Consider the following 15,847-nt stretch of genomic DNA (forward strand, 5'->3'; position numbering starts at 1 on the left):
CAATCCCCCTACTGGGAATATACCCTAAAGAACACAAATCACTCTATAAAAAAGATACCTGCACACATATGTTTATCGCAGCTTTGTTCACAATAGCAAGAACCTGGAAACAACCATGTTGCCCATCAGAAGAGAACTGGATTAAAAAAATGTGGTACATATACATGATGGAATACTACACAGCCATAAAAAAGAACAAAATCATGAATTTCGCTGCAACCGGGATGGAACTAGAGTCTATAATACTGAGTGACCTCTCACAGAAACAAAGATCCGAATATCACATGTTCTCACTCATATAATGGATCTTGAACATCCAATGCAATACTACAAGAAAATGACGGTACTGGGAAACTATGGAGGGGGAGGGGGATGGAATTAGCAGTAGCAAATTTCTGTCGGGGGATGGGAAAACACCTCTTATCAACAGGGTGCCTGAATGAAACGTAATTGTACACCTAACCCTTAACTGTACCCCACAAAACCATAATAAAAAATACTGATTAATGAAAAAAAGAAACTTGAGAAGACATTTTGGCATGGAAATATTTTGATAAATTGTACAAACTTCTGTTTATCTTTTTTGGGTTTTACTTTAAGATGAAAATTTAGCTTACTGACTTTAGAACTTTCTTGTGTGTTTTTTTTTTGATCTAAGCATTTAAAGTTTTGAATTTCTGTTTGATCCTTTCAATGGCTGCCTTCCGCAAATTTCAACATGTAGTGATTTCATTTTTGTTCAGGTCAGATATCTTTACATTTGTGATATCTTCCTTGACCCATGAATTGTTTTTCACGTGTCATTAAATTTTTAAATGTTTAGGGTTTTTTCTAAGATATCTTATTTTATATTATTGTGATCAGAGAACATTCTCTGTATAATTTTAATCCTCTTAAATTTGTTGAGACCTTTTTTATGAACCAGCATATGGTCTGTCTTGGTGAGCAAACCATGTGCATTTGCATAGAATGCTTGTTTTGCAATTGTTGCTTTTAATACTCTGTAAATATGTTAGATCAATGATCAACTCAAAGATCATTTATGTTTTTTGCTGGTTTATAGTTGTTATATTGATTATTGATCTCCAGCTATGATTGTGGAATTGTCTGCTTCTTCCGTTAATTTTATCATGTCTTGCTCTATGAAGCTCCACTTTTAGTAATATATCCATTTGTGATATTCATGTCTTTCTAATCAATTTGTTATTTAATCATTATGAAATACTCCTATTTCTAGTAATAGCTCTTTGTCTCACAATCTACCTTATTTGATATTAATATGGTCATTTATGGCATTTCTCTTTCAATTTGTTTCAATCTATGCCTTTATTCATTTAGAGCATTCTTATAGTGCTACCTTATTTTCATCTTGCTTTTGTTTTGTTTTGTTGTTCTTTTGAGTTGTGTCGCTCAGGCTGGAGTGCAGTGGCATGCTCATGGCCACCGCAGACTGGACCTACTGGGCTCAGGTGATCCTTCCGTCTCAGCCTTCCAAGTAGCTGGAACTACAAGCACGGGCCACCATGCCTGCTAAGTTTTTGATTTATTGTAGAGATGAGGTCTTGCCAAGTTGCCCAGACTGGTGTCAAACCTGTGGACTCAGGCAATTCTCTCACCTCGGCCTCCCAAAGTGCTGGGATTATAGGCGTGAGTCACCATGCTCCGTTTATCTTGCTTTTTAAAAAGTTTATTCTGAGCCGGGCCCAGTGGCTCAGCCTGTAATCCTGTGCCTTTGGGAGGCTGAGGTGAGTGGATTGGCTGAGCCTGTGGGTTCGAGACCCACCTGGACAAGTTGGCGAGACCTCATCTCTACAACAAATCAAAAATTAGCCGGGCGTGGCAGCACGCTCCTGTAGTTCCAGCTACTTGGAAGGCTCAGGCGGAAGGATCGCTGGAGCCCAGCAGGTTGAGGCTGCGGTGGCCGGGAGCAGCCACTGCACTCCAGTCTGGGCAACAGAGTGAGACTCCAACTCAAAAAAAAAAAAAAAAGTTTATTCTGACAGTTATTTTTAATTAGAGTATTTATTCCACTTGAAGAATGTAATTATATAACTACTGATATAGTTGGATTTAAGTATATATATTTAATTTTTGTTTTCCCTTTGCTTTTGTAATTTATTCTTTCTATTGTGTTAACTGAAGAAAAAAATTAATTCCATTTTGAATTATCTATTGACTTTTGTGATAATCCACAATGAATTATTGTGTAATCATTGTTCTAAGGTGATGGTTTTCAAAATGTTATCCCAGAACATGTTGATCCCAGCAGGATCAACATCACTTGGGATGTTTTAAGAAATGCAAATTCTTGGGCCCCACTTCAGACATACTGAATCAGAAACTCTGGGAGGAAGACCCAGTAATTTTTATATTCAAAAACTTTCCAGATGATTCTTATGTATACTAAAGTTTGAGAGCTACTCTAGATATTATATATACATGCTTAATGTTTCACAATTCACTTTTGATGACTATATTGCATCACAAAATATATAAGGCCTTTGTAGATCTGTAGGCTCATCTATTCATACCCACTGCCTTTCTGACTTAGTTTTCATCCGTAATAATATTCTATGACTCTCAAAAGACAATAGTAAACTTTATCTGGAAACAATTATACATGTTTTAACAGAAATAAGGGGGAAATTATCTTTAAATTTTTCCCAATTATTCGTTCCTAAAGCTTTCTATGAAGAGAAATAGTATGATTTCTCTTCATTTTAATAATATCTTTTAATCTTTTAAAAAAATTTATACTGTCATCTTGTTGGTGACAAATTATATTGGTTTACTTTTCACTATGAATATCTTTATTTCTCCTTAATTCTTGAAAAGTATTTCAATGGTTATGGAGTTCAGGGTTTATAACATGTATAGATTTTATTCCACTTTTGTCTGGCTAAGGGTTATTTGAATCAATGTCAGCAGTTATTTGAATCAATGTTCCTTGTATGCGATGTGTTCTTTTTCTCTGGCTATATTCAGATTTTAACCTTGACTTTTAGCAGTCTGATTATAATGTCCCTAGGTGTATTTTTTTTTGTGGACTTCACTAAGAATCTTGGATCTATAAGTGGATATTTAACACCAAATTTTGGTAGATATTAAACCATGTTTTTTGTCAGTCAAAAATTTTCAGGCATATTTTTGAGATTTTCTATATAATATATACATATAATTTTGAATATTATATATAACATCAAAATAGAATAGAATAGATTAGACTACATGTTTATGTGTGTGTGTGTATATATTTATACAAACACATATATATTATTGTCTTCTGTTATTTTATTATGTTGTTATTTTATGTATGTTAGTGTTCCTTATATTGTCCCATAAATTTATAAAACTCTGATCATCAGATTGAATCATTTCAATTGATCTAGGTCATCTGAAAATTAGTCTGCATTGATTGCCTTTCTTTCCTTAATTATGGTTCTAATTTTCCTGTTTATTTTTTAATTGTATGTCAATAATTTAGAATTTTATTTTGAATATTATAAATGAAACATCAAAATGCTCACTCAGGGACATTCTCTTCAAGTATAAACTGTCTTCCAATTATCTTTATGGTTTTTATCACTTTCCAATACCTTAAGGTTGTTTTTAATATTTTGTCCTCAATAGAGTTGTTACCTGTGAAAATATAAGCCTGATAGATACAATTGCTTATTATTGAATACAGAATGTGTGACTTTTGGATATGTCCCTACTATTCTCTGAAAATGTTCTTACTTTCTGGCACAACAAGGTAATCTAAGCTTATTTTGTCTCTTCCCTGTTATAAAATTATAATTATCCATACTTGTTAAGGAACTATGATTCCTTTTGGTAGATAATGGTATTTAAAAATCTAGTTCTCTACGATAGATATATTCATAATGAGAGTGTTGTTGCTTTTAGGCCTTTTCAGTTGTCAGAAATATCTGTATATCTATTATACATCCATTCATGTATTGAAAACTGTGTTAACAGTAGAATATATCTTTGAGTCTAAGCTAACATTACAAGTTTCATCATAGTTTTCTTGCTTTCCATAAATGTAAATCATTCTTCTGAAGATTAGAAACCTGGTTCCGGGCTGGACTCGGTGGCTCAGCCTGTAATCCCAGTGTTTTGAGAGGCCGAGGAGAGTGGATTGCCTGGTCCCCCGGGTTCGAGCCCTGCCCAGGCAACTTGGCGAGACCTGTCTCTGCAATAAGTAAAAAATTAGCTGGACGTGGTAGTGCGAGCCTGTAATTCCAGCTACTTGAAAGGCTGAGGTGGAAAGATCGCCGGAGACCAGTAGGTCGAGGCTGTGGTGGCCAGGAATGTGCCACTTCACTCCAGTCTGGGCAACGGAGGGAGATTCCAACTCAAAAAAAGAAAAAAAAAAAACACCTGGTTCCCACTGTTTTAAATATGTTCACTTATCTGATAAATCTCCCCATAGGTATCCAATTTCCCATTTGAAGAACCTATTTTCTTCCATCTCACAAAGTTTGAGAATCACAATTCTGATTTAAAATCATATTATAAAGCTATAGCAATCAAAACTACTGGAAAAAAAGCAGAAATATAGATCAATGGAACCGAATAGAAAGCCCAGAAATAAATCTAAACATATATAGTCAACTAATTTTTGACAAAGACATCAAGAGAACAGAATGGAGAAAGGATATTCTCTTCAACAAATGGTGCTGGGAAAACTGGATTTTCACATGCAAAATAATAAAATTGAAACTCTATACTGTACACAAATATCAACTAAAAATGTATAAAGAGCCTAAATATAATACCAGAAACCACAAAACTCCTAGAAGAGAATATATGAGAAAAGTTTTATTTTGAATATCAAAATCTCAGGTCCCAAAAGCAAAAACAAACAAATGAGACTACATTAAACTAAACAGCTTCTGCACAGAAAAAAAAAAAAAAAAATCAACAAAATGAAACAGCAGCAGCCTATGTTTTGGGGAAAATGTTTGCAAACAATATATCTGCTAAAAGAAAACTTAAGAAATTAAAATGTATAAAGAACTCAGAACTCATACAACTCAGGTATGGAGAAACAAATAACTCAGCTTAAAATGGGTAAAAGACTTGACCATATATTCCTCCAAAGAAGACGTAAAAGTGGCCAATAGGTATATGAAAAGGTGCTCAACGTCATTAATAATCAGGGAAATACAAATTGAAACTATTATGAAATATCACCTCTCATCCATTAGGATGGCTATTATCAAAAGTCAGAAGATGATAGATGTTGGCAAGGGTGCGGAAGAAAAGGGAACTATTGCACACTGTTGGTGGGATTAGTAGATTGTTATAGCCATTAGACTGTATGGATGTTTCTAAAGAAGTTAAAAATGAAGCTACTCTATGAAACAGCATGTATTCCATAATATCATATTGTATACTTCAAATACATACAACAAAATTTATTTTAAATAAAGTTTGTTTTAAAGAAGATAACAAATAAGTAGAACAAATCTGTTTTGCATTACAAAAGCTAATGTGCACATTATTTTAAAATGCAACTATTATTTAAAAAACCGAGAAAATAAAATATAATTTTTTTTTTTTTTAGTTGGATTCTCACCCCGTCGCCCAGACTGGAGTGCAGTGGTATGCTCTGGCCACCGCAACCTTGACCTGCCGGGCTCTGGTGATCCTTCCGCCTCAGCCTTCCGAGTAGCCGGAATTACAGGCGCGCACTACCACACTGGGCTAATTTTTGATTTATTGTAAAGACAAGGTCTTGCCCGCGGGCTCAAGCAATCCATTTGCCTCGGCCTCCCAAAGTGCTGGGATTATAGGCTGAGCCACCAAGCCCGGCCATAATTTAAAGCTAGATACACTCTTTGGGTTCATTTATGCTTCTTTTATATTTTGCTGTTAGGTCAATGTGGTTATTTTAAATGTGCACATATCATATCCAGTCTAATTCTAGGCAGATATTAAAAGCCAATCAATTGTACAAACGTTTATTGAAATCAGATTTCATTTGATCTTGTATTCTGTCTGCCAATATATTGGATTCTTGGAAGTTACATGTAGGAATTCCTATGAGAATTTCACAGGGAAGTGTCATTTCATGAAAATGTAAATTATTGATTATAAACTAGACCTGTCATTTCTAGCTACAAATTCAAGTCACATGTAGAGTTCAATACAAAACAAAACCAAAACCAAAAAACAAAAAACTGCTTAAATCCAAATTCTTAGAGTACCTAATTCACTAGGTCAAATTTGAGATTCTGGGTTCTTAAAAAGGTCTATAGGTAGTTGTGATAAATGTTTTGTTTTAAAGGAATTGCCCTATGACTTTAACTTTGTCTTTCAGAGTTCCGTGCAGTTTCTTGCTTTCTGAGTGAGGCTGGGTTTCTTTTACAGCTATCACTTAAAGTTTGGGTCAGATTCAGGCTGAGTAGTCTGCTACTTGCTTATCTATTTCTTAAGCCAATGCCCTAGTCTTGACCTTCAGGCTATTATGTAATACTGTAACTGTAGAAGGAGAATGATAATAAAGAACAGACACACAAAAAGACAGCCCTCTCTTTGATGAGAACAGTAGTGTTTCAATTATTTTTTCTCTTTCTTGAAAAAATTATGCTTGTCTAACTTGCTTTCCTAGGATAAAGAATGTCATATTCATACCTTGATACATGCCTGAAAGATGCCCAAGAGAAATCCTCCAAGAAAGAATAGTCAAGTGAAATATAAATGATCCAGTATAAGAGGGAGCCAAGAGATGGTCAACTTTTCTTCAGTACAACTCTTTTAATTCTGTATGCTAATTTGCCAGCTTCCCACATTTCAATGTTCTTCTCTTAGGATTTACATTGCAAACACTGTTACTAATCATAAAAACTTTCTGAATTGAGAGTGACGTAGTATTGATCACCTTTTTGAGGAGGCTATGAAGCTACTCAGCAGAGAGTATGAGTCAGATGAAGAAAAACGTGAAAAAAATTAATCTCTGTTGAAGCTACAAAATAATTCAAATTTTAGTGAATTGTGAGCTCTTGAAAATTTAATAAGTTACTAGTTTAGAAGAGTTTTTTCGATTCTCTTCAAATAATTGGACTAGTGTTTTTAAATGTTTTTACAGTTAGATTTATTTTATTGTTTTACCTGATGCTCAATTTAAGTGGGCATTTCTCAAAGAAGATGATCATTTAAAGATAAGAATAGAACCTCATCAACAAGGGTACCTGCATAATGAACATTTGTATACCTAACTCTGAATTGTACCCGACACTTTTAAAATAAAAAATTTAAAAGTTAAAAAAATAAAAGTATAAAACCTACCACAGAGAAACCCCAATCCTTGGATTTAAAGAACATTGTAAACTTTAGGCAAAAATAGTTTGCTAATTTAATTCTAAGAATCTATGGTATACTGAGTCTTGCCATAGAGTGGAAGCATGTGCAATTTTAAGAAGCCTGTTTCTGGAACATGTCAATATTAACTTCCTGGGCTAAAGCACAAATAGTCAATGATGAAAAATTCAAGAACTGTCATAGAAGATTCCAGCATACAGAATTAAAAGCGTTTGTTATTGAAAAGTAAATTCATAGGTATTCTTGGCATCACTAAGAAATATACATTTTTAACAAAATGTAAAATCTGGCATTGTAGTTGTAAAGTACTTTAGATAAAATTTTCCTAAGTTTGTGGAATAAAAGGTTCATCATTAACTATGGTAAAATGCCTCAAAGTAATCTGACACAATACACTGATTCTTTAACTTAGAGTCTTTGAAATTTTTGCATAAATGTACACAAATATATATACGTCTACACAGGAATGTAAGAATTTTAGGCAAATTTTTCTCCATTGATGAAAGCCCAAATATGGTTCCTCCGAGTGCTATTGTCAATGTGTATATGGAAAGTTGGTTAACAGCTTGTACTATTCGAGTTTTATGTTTTCAGTGGCTTTTATGTAGCACATTCCAATTGGGTTTATTAAAACTAAATAAACCCAAATAAACTGATAGTATTGAATGACTTATTTGATGTGACATTGCTGCAAAACTAAAATGTTTCTGAGAGAGAGATCATTGTTTGGCTTGTATCTCGCTCTTCTACTGTTTCGTTTACTTAAAAAAATTAGTATGGCTTTTTACATGACCCGAATTCTAACTCTTGTCATATAAATACTGAATAAGAGAGAACTACGTAGGAAAAAGTTTTGAAGACAGAAGATGCTAAAGCACAATGAACCCATTGGGAGGATTTGTTGGAATATGACAGAGACAAAAGCAGAAAAGGCTAATAACCTCTTGCAAGATGGACTAAGTTCCCTTTCATCCACAACAAGTTAGCAAACAAGCAACATCTTAGTTTTGGTTCAATTCAAGGCAGGCCCATGTCAAGGATTTTGGAGCAGGATGTTTATTAAAGAGGCAAACCCAAGCCGGGCTCGGTGGCTCAGCCTGTAATCCCGCACCTTTGGGAGGCTGAGGTGAGTGGATTGCCTGAACCCGTAGGTTCGAGACCCGCCTGGGCAGCGAGACCTCATCTCCACAATAAATCAAAAAATGAGCCAGGCGTGGTAGCGCGCGCCTGTAATTCCGGCTACTCGGAAGGTTGAGGCGGAAGGATCACCGGAGCCCAGCAGGTCGAGGCTGCGGTGACCGGGAGCGGCCACTGCACTCCAGTCTGGGCAATAGAATGAGACTCCAGTTCAAAAAAACAAGAGGCAAACCCAGGAAGCACATGTGAGAGATATGGGGAAAATGAAAGGGAAGGAAGGGAGCCATTAAAAAGTGCAGAAATGTGAAAGTGAACATTAGGAACCAAAGGAAACATGTTATAGATAAGTCTCTTAGGAGACTGAGGAAGCTGGAATGTTGGCTGAGGGTTGCCCTCAGGTTCAGCGATATGAACTCTTTAGGTGTCAGAGAAATTATTAACAGAGAGAAACAGAGAAGCACTCAAGGTAGGTTTCAGAATGCAAGTAGTTGTCCACCACAGCTTCAGGTGGAGCCAGATGTGGGCCAAGGGTAAGTGTAGAGGCACATTTAATGTTAAGAATCAGTGAATATTGAATATTGAATATTGGATGTATAGATGATATTGCATCTCAAAAGTCACAACTGCAGATTAATTTAAATCATAAGCACTGTGAAAAAGAAATCTTGTGAAGAGAAATAAAGCCAATGGATCTGTCCAATTCCATTAAGGAGAAACTAAGCCATGAATTGGCATCCATGTTCAGGCTCTGGATGCTGGTGAGATGAGTGCATGTTGAATCTGGTTATCACTCAACAATTCTTTCACAAGAAATCTATACAATGAGTATTTTTAAAATGTTATGCAATTTGCTTTGGACTTTAAATATTTTCAGAAAACAATTAAATTGGAAGTTACACCCATCAACAATACTTAAGACATCTTTAGCATAGGTTCACATGCTTAATACTTAAACAGCAAATAAATATTGAATGCCTGAAACTAGTCTGTGCTACACTCAATTAACAGTCTTACAGAGTAACATGTAAAATGGTTGTCAACAAACAAACAAACAACAAATTGAGGTGTCTGGAGAAAGAGCGGTGGAACACCAGAGGATGGAATAACTGAGACTTTAATAAAATGTCTTGGAGGGAGGAAATTTGTGTTTGGCTTTGAGAGCTACATAGATGTTTTCTGGAAGAGAAACAGAAGGCAATGTTTAAAGTAGACACAGTGCTAGAAAGTAGCATATAGCACATGATATACAATATAATTCTAGGAAGAATAATTAATTTGAGAAAATCACCGTTATAATATTTTTTTCAAGTTTTATTTTCAATGTCTAAATGAAGTATTTCAGTTTTCTTCCTAGAAGTCCCAAATAATTTTTGTTAAATTTATTCTTAGGTCATTCATATTTTGGACCTTACTTTTTTTGATAATTAATAGATGGCATGAAGATGAACTGATAATTTATTTTAGACATCATATATCCAGATATTGTAATTAAGTACTCTTTATTCTGGAATTTTGTCAGCTGGTTATCACAGGTTTTCTAGGCATAGAGCAAGATGATTGAAGGTGGTAATCAAAGTAATCTTCAGTTTCTAATTCACTAAAAGCTTTTAAAAGCAAAATGGATGTTCAATTTTATCATTTTCTTTTTTAGAATCCTTAGAGATTATCATACTTTTTTATTTAAATTATTAATGCCAAGAAAAACATTAATGGATTTCCTAATGTTGAACTGTCCTTGCATTCCTGGAATAAACTTTCACTCATGATGTTGTATTATTTTAATATATTGTTGGGATTGACTTCACTGATAATTTATTTAGAATAAAGTCTCTATTTATACTTGGATGTATATTATAGTTTACTCTTTTGTAAGCTATCTTAATCAGGTTTGGTTATCAGAATCTCACTAGCTTAGTAAAATGAATGAAAAAATTTCTACCATTAGGAAATTTCTTTAAGTCTCTATAAGTTCATGACATGGTAATAATCCATTCCTTGAAAGTTTCAGACTATACCCATCTATCTGAGACAGTGTTTTTTTGTCTTATATTTGATATCATTGTTTTAAAACTAATATATTATTTGACCATGTATTATTTTTCTAAACTCTTATCATTTATGCTCTTTACTTCCTTTTATCCTTAGAGAATAATTATCAAATAGGCGTTCATATCCCTAGTTTCCACTTGTAGCTATGAAACTTAGTGAGTTTAAATTACTTGTTGAATGCTCTAGTGTCCTATGCTTCTGAGGGCACAGTTCCTGTACATCCTTATGTCCTATATTCTCTTCATGGTAAATTTCAGACACACAAATTACCTGTAGAATTGAACAATGCCTGCTTTTGTCTGATGTAAAGATCTTTCAATGAACTAGGTAATAAAGTATTGCTGCTTCTATTTTTTATGATGATAAATGCATTAAGGTTATACAAACTTAGCAATAACTTAGGATGATAGAATAATTTTTATCTCTTATTCTGTGAGCAAAGTATGTTAATGTTAGGGTGTTAAACCCACCTTGTATTCCTGAGTAAATTTCATTTTATCTGAATTTATTTTCGTATTCATACATTGCTCCCCTTTTCTTTGATTCCCTTTTCCAAAGATTTCAGTGGTACCAAACTTTGATGTGTGCCTTCCAAACTCACTAGTCCATTGTTCCTTGCTGGGTCTCTAGTTTTCCGTGCAATTATCAGGACACTATCCCTATGAAAAGATTCAGAATGATTATCCAGCTACTCATTTTCTCAAGGAATTCAGTCTTTTGATGCTCCTTTTTCAATGGGTGATAACAGTTACCACATACGAGTTTGAAGTTGATTTGGCAAGAAAACTAGTAGTAGTCCACCAGTAATTACCCTCTTATGACCTGTAGTGAAAGGCATTTTGATTTAATTTATTCGGCTTTGAAGGAGAGTGTCAGCAGAATAAACTGCTTTATCAACTTCAGAAACCACATTCAGTAAATATATGGCTAGGCTGCCAATATCCAGAAGAAGTCAGAAACAAGAAAATATCTATACTTTTCTATGAAGTTATTTTAAAGACTACACAGAAGCAACTTACAAATTTTTGTTTGATCTTGCATTGTCCATATTTTATGGCTTTAAGTATTATCAAAAACATATTTTGCAAAGCTTGATGTTAATATAAGGCCTATCCATGTTTTTCTATTTTCAAATGATAGGCAAAAATTTTAGTGAATATGAGAAAGCTCTAATTTTCATGCATCTGGGTCTCAGGAAACAGGATATATAAGCTATGAAAGGAAACAGCACAGCAAGATGTATTTTGAATCGAGTCCTAGGTCTTCATTTTAATCCTCTGGATGATGAACACCTGTCTTTATACTGCATCTGGAAAAAAAAACAAAAATGAAGGTCCGTGGATTGTTTTATAATTTCCTTTAATAAGATGTCTTTTTCTTACAGGGAAACATTTCTCATATTTCATGTTTTTCTCCAAAAAAGAAAAACACACTTTTTTGAATATGCTTATTGGATGTTTACATCCAAATATATGAAAGTATTTTTTGTTCAAGTTGTTGACGTTAATGTTAACTCTTTCATCTCTTGAAACAGTTTTCTCTTTTTCCCAACTATAACACACACACGCACACACAAACAATGCACATGAATACATACACACTTGCATACATATGTCATTTTATTATATTGTGGTGTTTACAAACTAAATACATATTTTTAAATTGTGACTTAAGCTTAAAGCTCTTGTATCTGAAGATTATTTTGGATAGCCATTGACTTTTTTACATTATTTATAAATATTTCATTAGACTTAATTCTCTGTTTACCTGTTTTACTAAGCCGGTAGTCTACTAGTCCTTCTTATTAAAACTTTTCCCTTTTTCCGCTCTACCCGCAGAAGAGTCCATACGACGTTGTTCTCAATTCCGGTCATAACTTAAAGGGAAACTTTCACAATGTCCAGAGCCCTTGAAGTCCTGCAGATGAAGGAGGAGGATGTCCTCAAATTCCTTGCAGCAGGCACCCACTTAGGTGGCACCAACCTTGACTTCCAAATGGAACAGTACATCTATAAAAGGAAGAGTGATGGCATCTACATTATAGATCTGAAGAGGACCTGGGAGAAGCTTCTGCTTGCAGCTCGTGCCATTGTTGCCATTGAAAACCCTGCTGATGTCAGTGTCATATCTTCCAGGAATACTGGCCAGCGGACTGTGCTGAAGTTTGCTGCTGCCACTGGAGCCATTCCTATTGCTGGCCGCTTCACTCCTGGAGCCTTCACCAACCAGATCCAGGCAACCTTCCGGAACCCCGTCTGCTGGTGGTTACTGATCCCAGGGCTGACCACCAGCCTCTCACAGAGGCATCTTATGTTAACCTGCCCAACATTGCTCTATGTAACACAGACTCTCCTCTGGGCTATGTGGACATTGCTATCCCGTGCAACAATAAAGGAGCTCACTCAGTGGGTCTGATGTGGTGAATGCTGGCTTGGGAAGTTCTGCGCATGCGTGACACCATCTCCGGTGAACACCCGTGGGAGGTTATACCTGATCTCGACTTCTACAGAGATCCTGAAGAGCTTGAAAAGGAAGAGCAGGTTACTGCTGAAAAAGCTGTGACCAAAGAAGAATTTCAGGGTGAATGGACTGCTCCAGCTCCCGAGTTCACCGCTACTCAGCCTGAGGTTGCAGAATGGTCTGAAGGTGTGCAGGTGCCCTCTGTGCCAATTCAGCAGTGTCCTACCGAAGACTGGAGCGCTCAGCTTGCCACAGAAGACTGGTCTGCAGCTCCCACTGCTCAGGCCACTGAATGGGTAGGGACAACCACCTAGTGGTCTCAAGCTCTTAAGCAACACAGGCTCTTAAGCAACATGGAAATAAGGTTGACGGAAAATAAACTTGTTTCTAAGGAAAAAAAACACAACTTTTCTTTCTTTGAGTACTCAATCTTGACATCTATAAACTTGTTGGTGTCTTATACAATGATTTTTTTTTAACTTGTAGATGTCACATTTATGGGGATTTAAATTATATTTTATTACCATTCTCTATAAATTGCAATTTAACTAGAATTAAAATATAGGCTATAAATTTTTATATTTTTTTGTAAAAATTTTTTTAGGAGTCTGATACCAATCAGTTTTTTCCCCCTTTATGAGAATTCAGTGTTATTAGTAGCAATAATTCTTGAGTCTTTGATCTATGAATAAGTGCTAGGGAAGAAAGCAATAATTCTTTTCAGGTGATCTTGATTAATCCTTTCAGAAAATGAAAGCTTTGATAAACCATAGATTGGTTTATATAAATCAAGTGTAATTGACTTACAGCTGATGATTATTTCCTCTAGCTCTTGACATTTATTATCTAATCATCTGAACTGTTGGCATTGCAATTAAAAATTTTTTTTTCTGTGTATTCTTGGATTCTTAAAAGAGTACTTAGATTTTAAGGCTTTCAGCCATATGACATTTAAATGGAAAGCATAATAGCTAATATATATAAGGAAGGTAGATTTATTAAAGAAAAGATACATTGTGAAGGGCACAGCGGGTAGAGAAACAGCAAGAATGTCTGCTGTCTGTTGCCAATAGTTATTATATTAATCTCTTATCAATTTAAGATATCACAGAGCTTACTGTCAATTTTTTATATAAACATTATTTCATTTTTTAAACTCAAAGCAGTTTAAATGTAAGCACCACATATATACAATAATTATTTCAAATTTTATATATATAACTGGATACATTTTACTTAATTATATATAGACCTGGGTAGCCAGAAACTCGATCAAGATATAAAAATCTTTTCATTACCTGATAAAGGCTCTTTGTGTCTCATTCCCTTTCAATAAGCAGCTATGAAAATAACCATTACTCTATTTTCTAGAACCTTATTGAGTTTTCTGAGTAGTTGAACTTCATATCAATGTAATCACTATTTATTTTTTGATTTGTGTGTGGTTTTTTTTTTTTTTTTTGCACTTCTGGGTCTAAGAGATTCATTCAAGCCATTGTATGTAACAGTAGGTTATTTACATATTTATTTTGCTGTGTGATCTCTGTTGGATCAATGTATTTCTGTTTGTTTAATGCGTTCTACTATTTGTGGATATTTGAGTTTTTCTTAGTTTAGGGAACAGTTATGAATGGAGATCCTATGAACATTATTAAAAAGTCTTTTACAAAATATGTACAACCATTTTTCTTCTACATGTACCAGGGAGGAGAGTTGCTGTATCAAGGGGTGGGCATATTCTTATCTGTGTTAGAAACTCTAAGAGTTTGGCAGGCTGGATGCACTAGTTTATAGTTCCACAAGAAAGGAATGAGGATTCCAGGTGTTTCACATCCTTACCAATAACTAACAATCCTTTTATTTTTGAACATTCTAACTGGTATCTGGTGATAAGTAATTATGGCTTTAACCTGCATTTCCTTTATGGGAATTCTGTTGAGCATTTTTTCGTGTGTTTTTTTGCCATTATTTTTTTACTGGGGAAGATTTTGTTCATTAATTTTTTTATTATTGTGCCGTGTGTGTGTGTGTGTGTGTGTGTGTGTGTGTGTGTGTATTTTTGAAACAAGTCCTTTATCAGTTACGGGATTTCTAAGTATTTTTCCTTTATCTTTCAAAGAATAGCTCTTGTGATAAAATCCAATTTATCAAGTATTTATTTTGTGAATCATGCCTCTGATGTGATGTCCTTTGTTTTCCTCTAATGATATTCTACTTTAAATTCTATATTTAGACTAATCATGCATTTTAATTTAATTGTTATATAACATGCAAGGTAAGAATACAATTTTATATTGATCTAATTATTCCAACACTGTCAAAAAACAAACAATGCTTTCTCCAGTAAATAGCTTTTACAGTTTTTTCAAAAATAAAGTGACTATGTGTGTGTAAGTCTATTTCTGGACTCCATTCTGCCAAGAAACATTTTTCTATTTTTATGTTAATATGATACTGCCCTGATGACGACAGCTTTAAAATAAGTTTCAAAATCAGCTCATTTTAATCCTCTAAATTTATTATTTTACAAAGCTCTTTTGGCTATTCTAGTTACTCTATATTTCCCCATAAATTTTAGAATACCTTGCTAATTTCTACCACAATAAACAAAAAACCTTGTTCATTTTAAAAAATATCATTGAATCTATAGATCAATTCATAGAGAATTAACATCTTCACAATATTCAGTCTTCCAATCCATTGGCCTAGTATATTTCTACATTTGTCAAAAACCTTTTTGTTCCCTCAGTAATGTTTTATAGTATTCACTATACAGTTTTCCACATGTTTTTCTAGGTAGATCCCTATTTTATTTATTTTATTTTATTTTATTTTATTTTATTTTATTTTAGTTGAGTTACTTTGAGTTGGA

At 34.3% G+C, this 15,847-nt stretch overlaps 1 pseudogene; it reads left to right on the top strand.

Annotated features, from left to right (window-relative positions):
* The first annotated feature begins 12,411 nt into the window (after positions 1-12,411).
* Positions 12,412-13,289, top strand: LOC103254617 (annotated as a pseudogene).
* Positions 13,290-15,847: the final 2,558 nt, after the last annotated feature.

Source organism: Carlito syrichta, unplaced genomic scaffold (genome assembly GCF_000164805.1).
Source record: "Carlito syrichta isolate Samal-C Ts95f unplaced genomic scaffold, Tarsius_syrichta-2.0.1 Scaffold287107, whole genome shotgun sequence".
Taxonomy (NCBI): domain Eukaryota; kingdom Metazoa; phylum Chordata; class Mammalia; order Primates; family Tarsiidae; genus Carlito; species Carlito syrichta.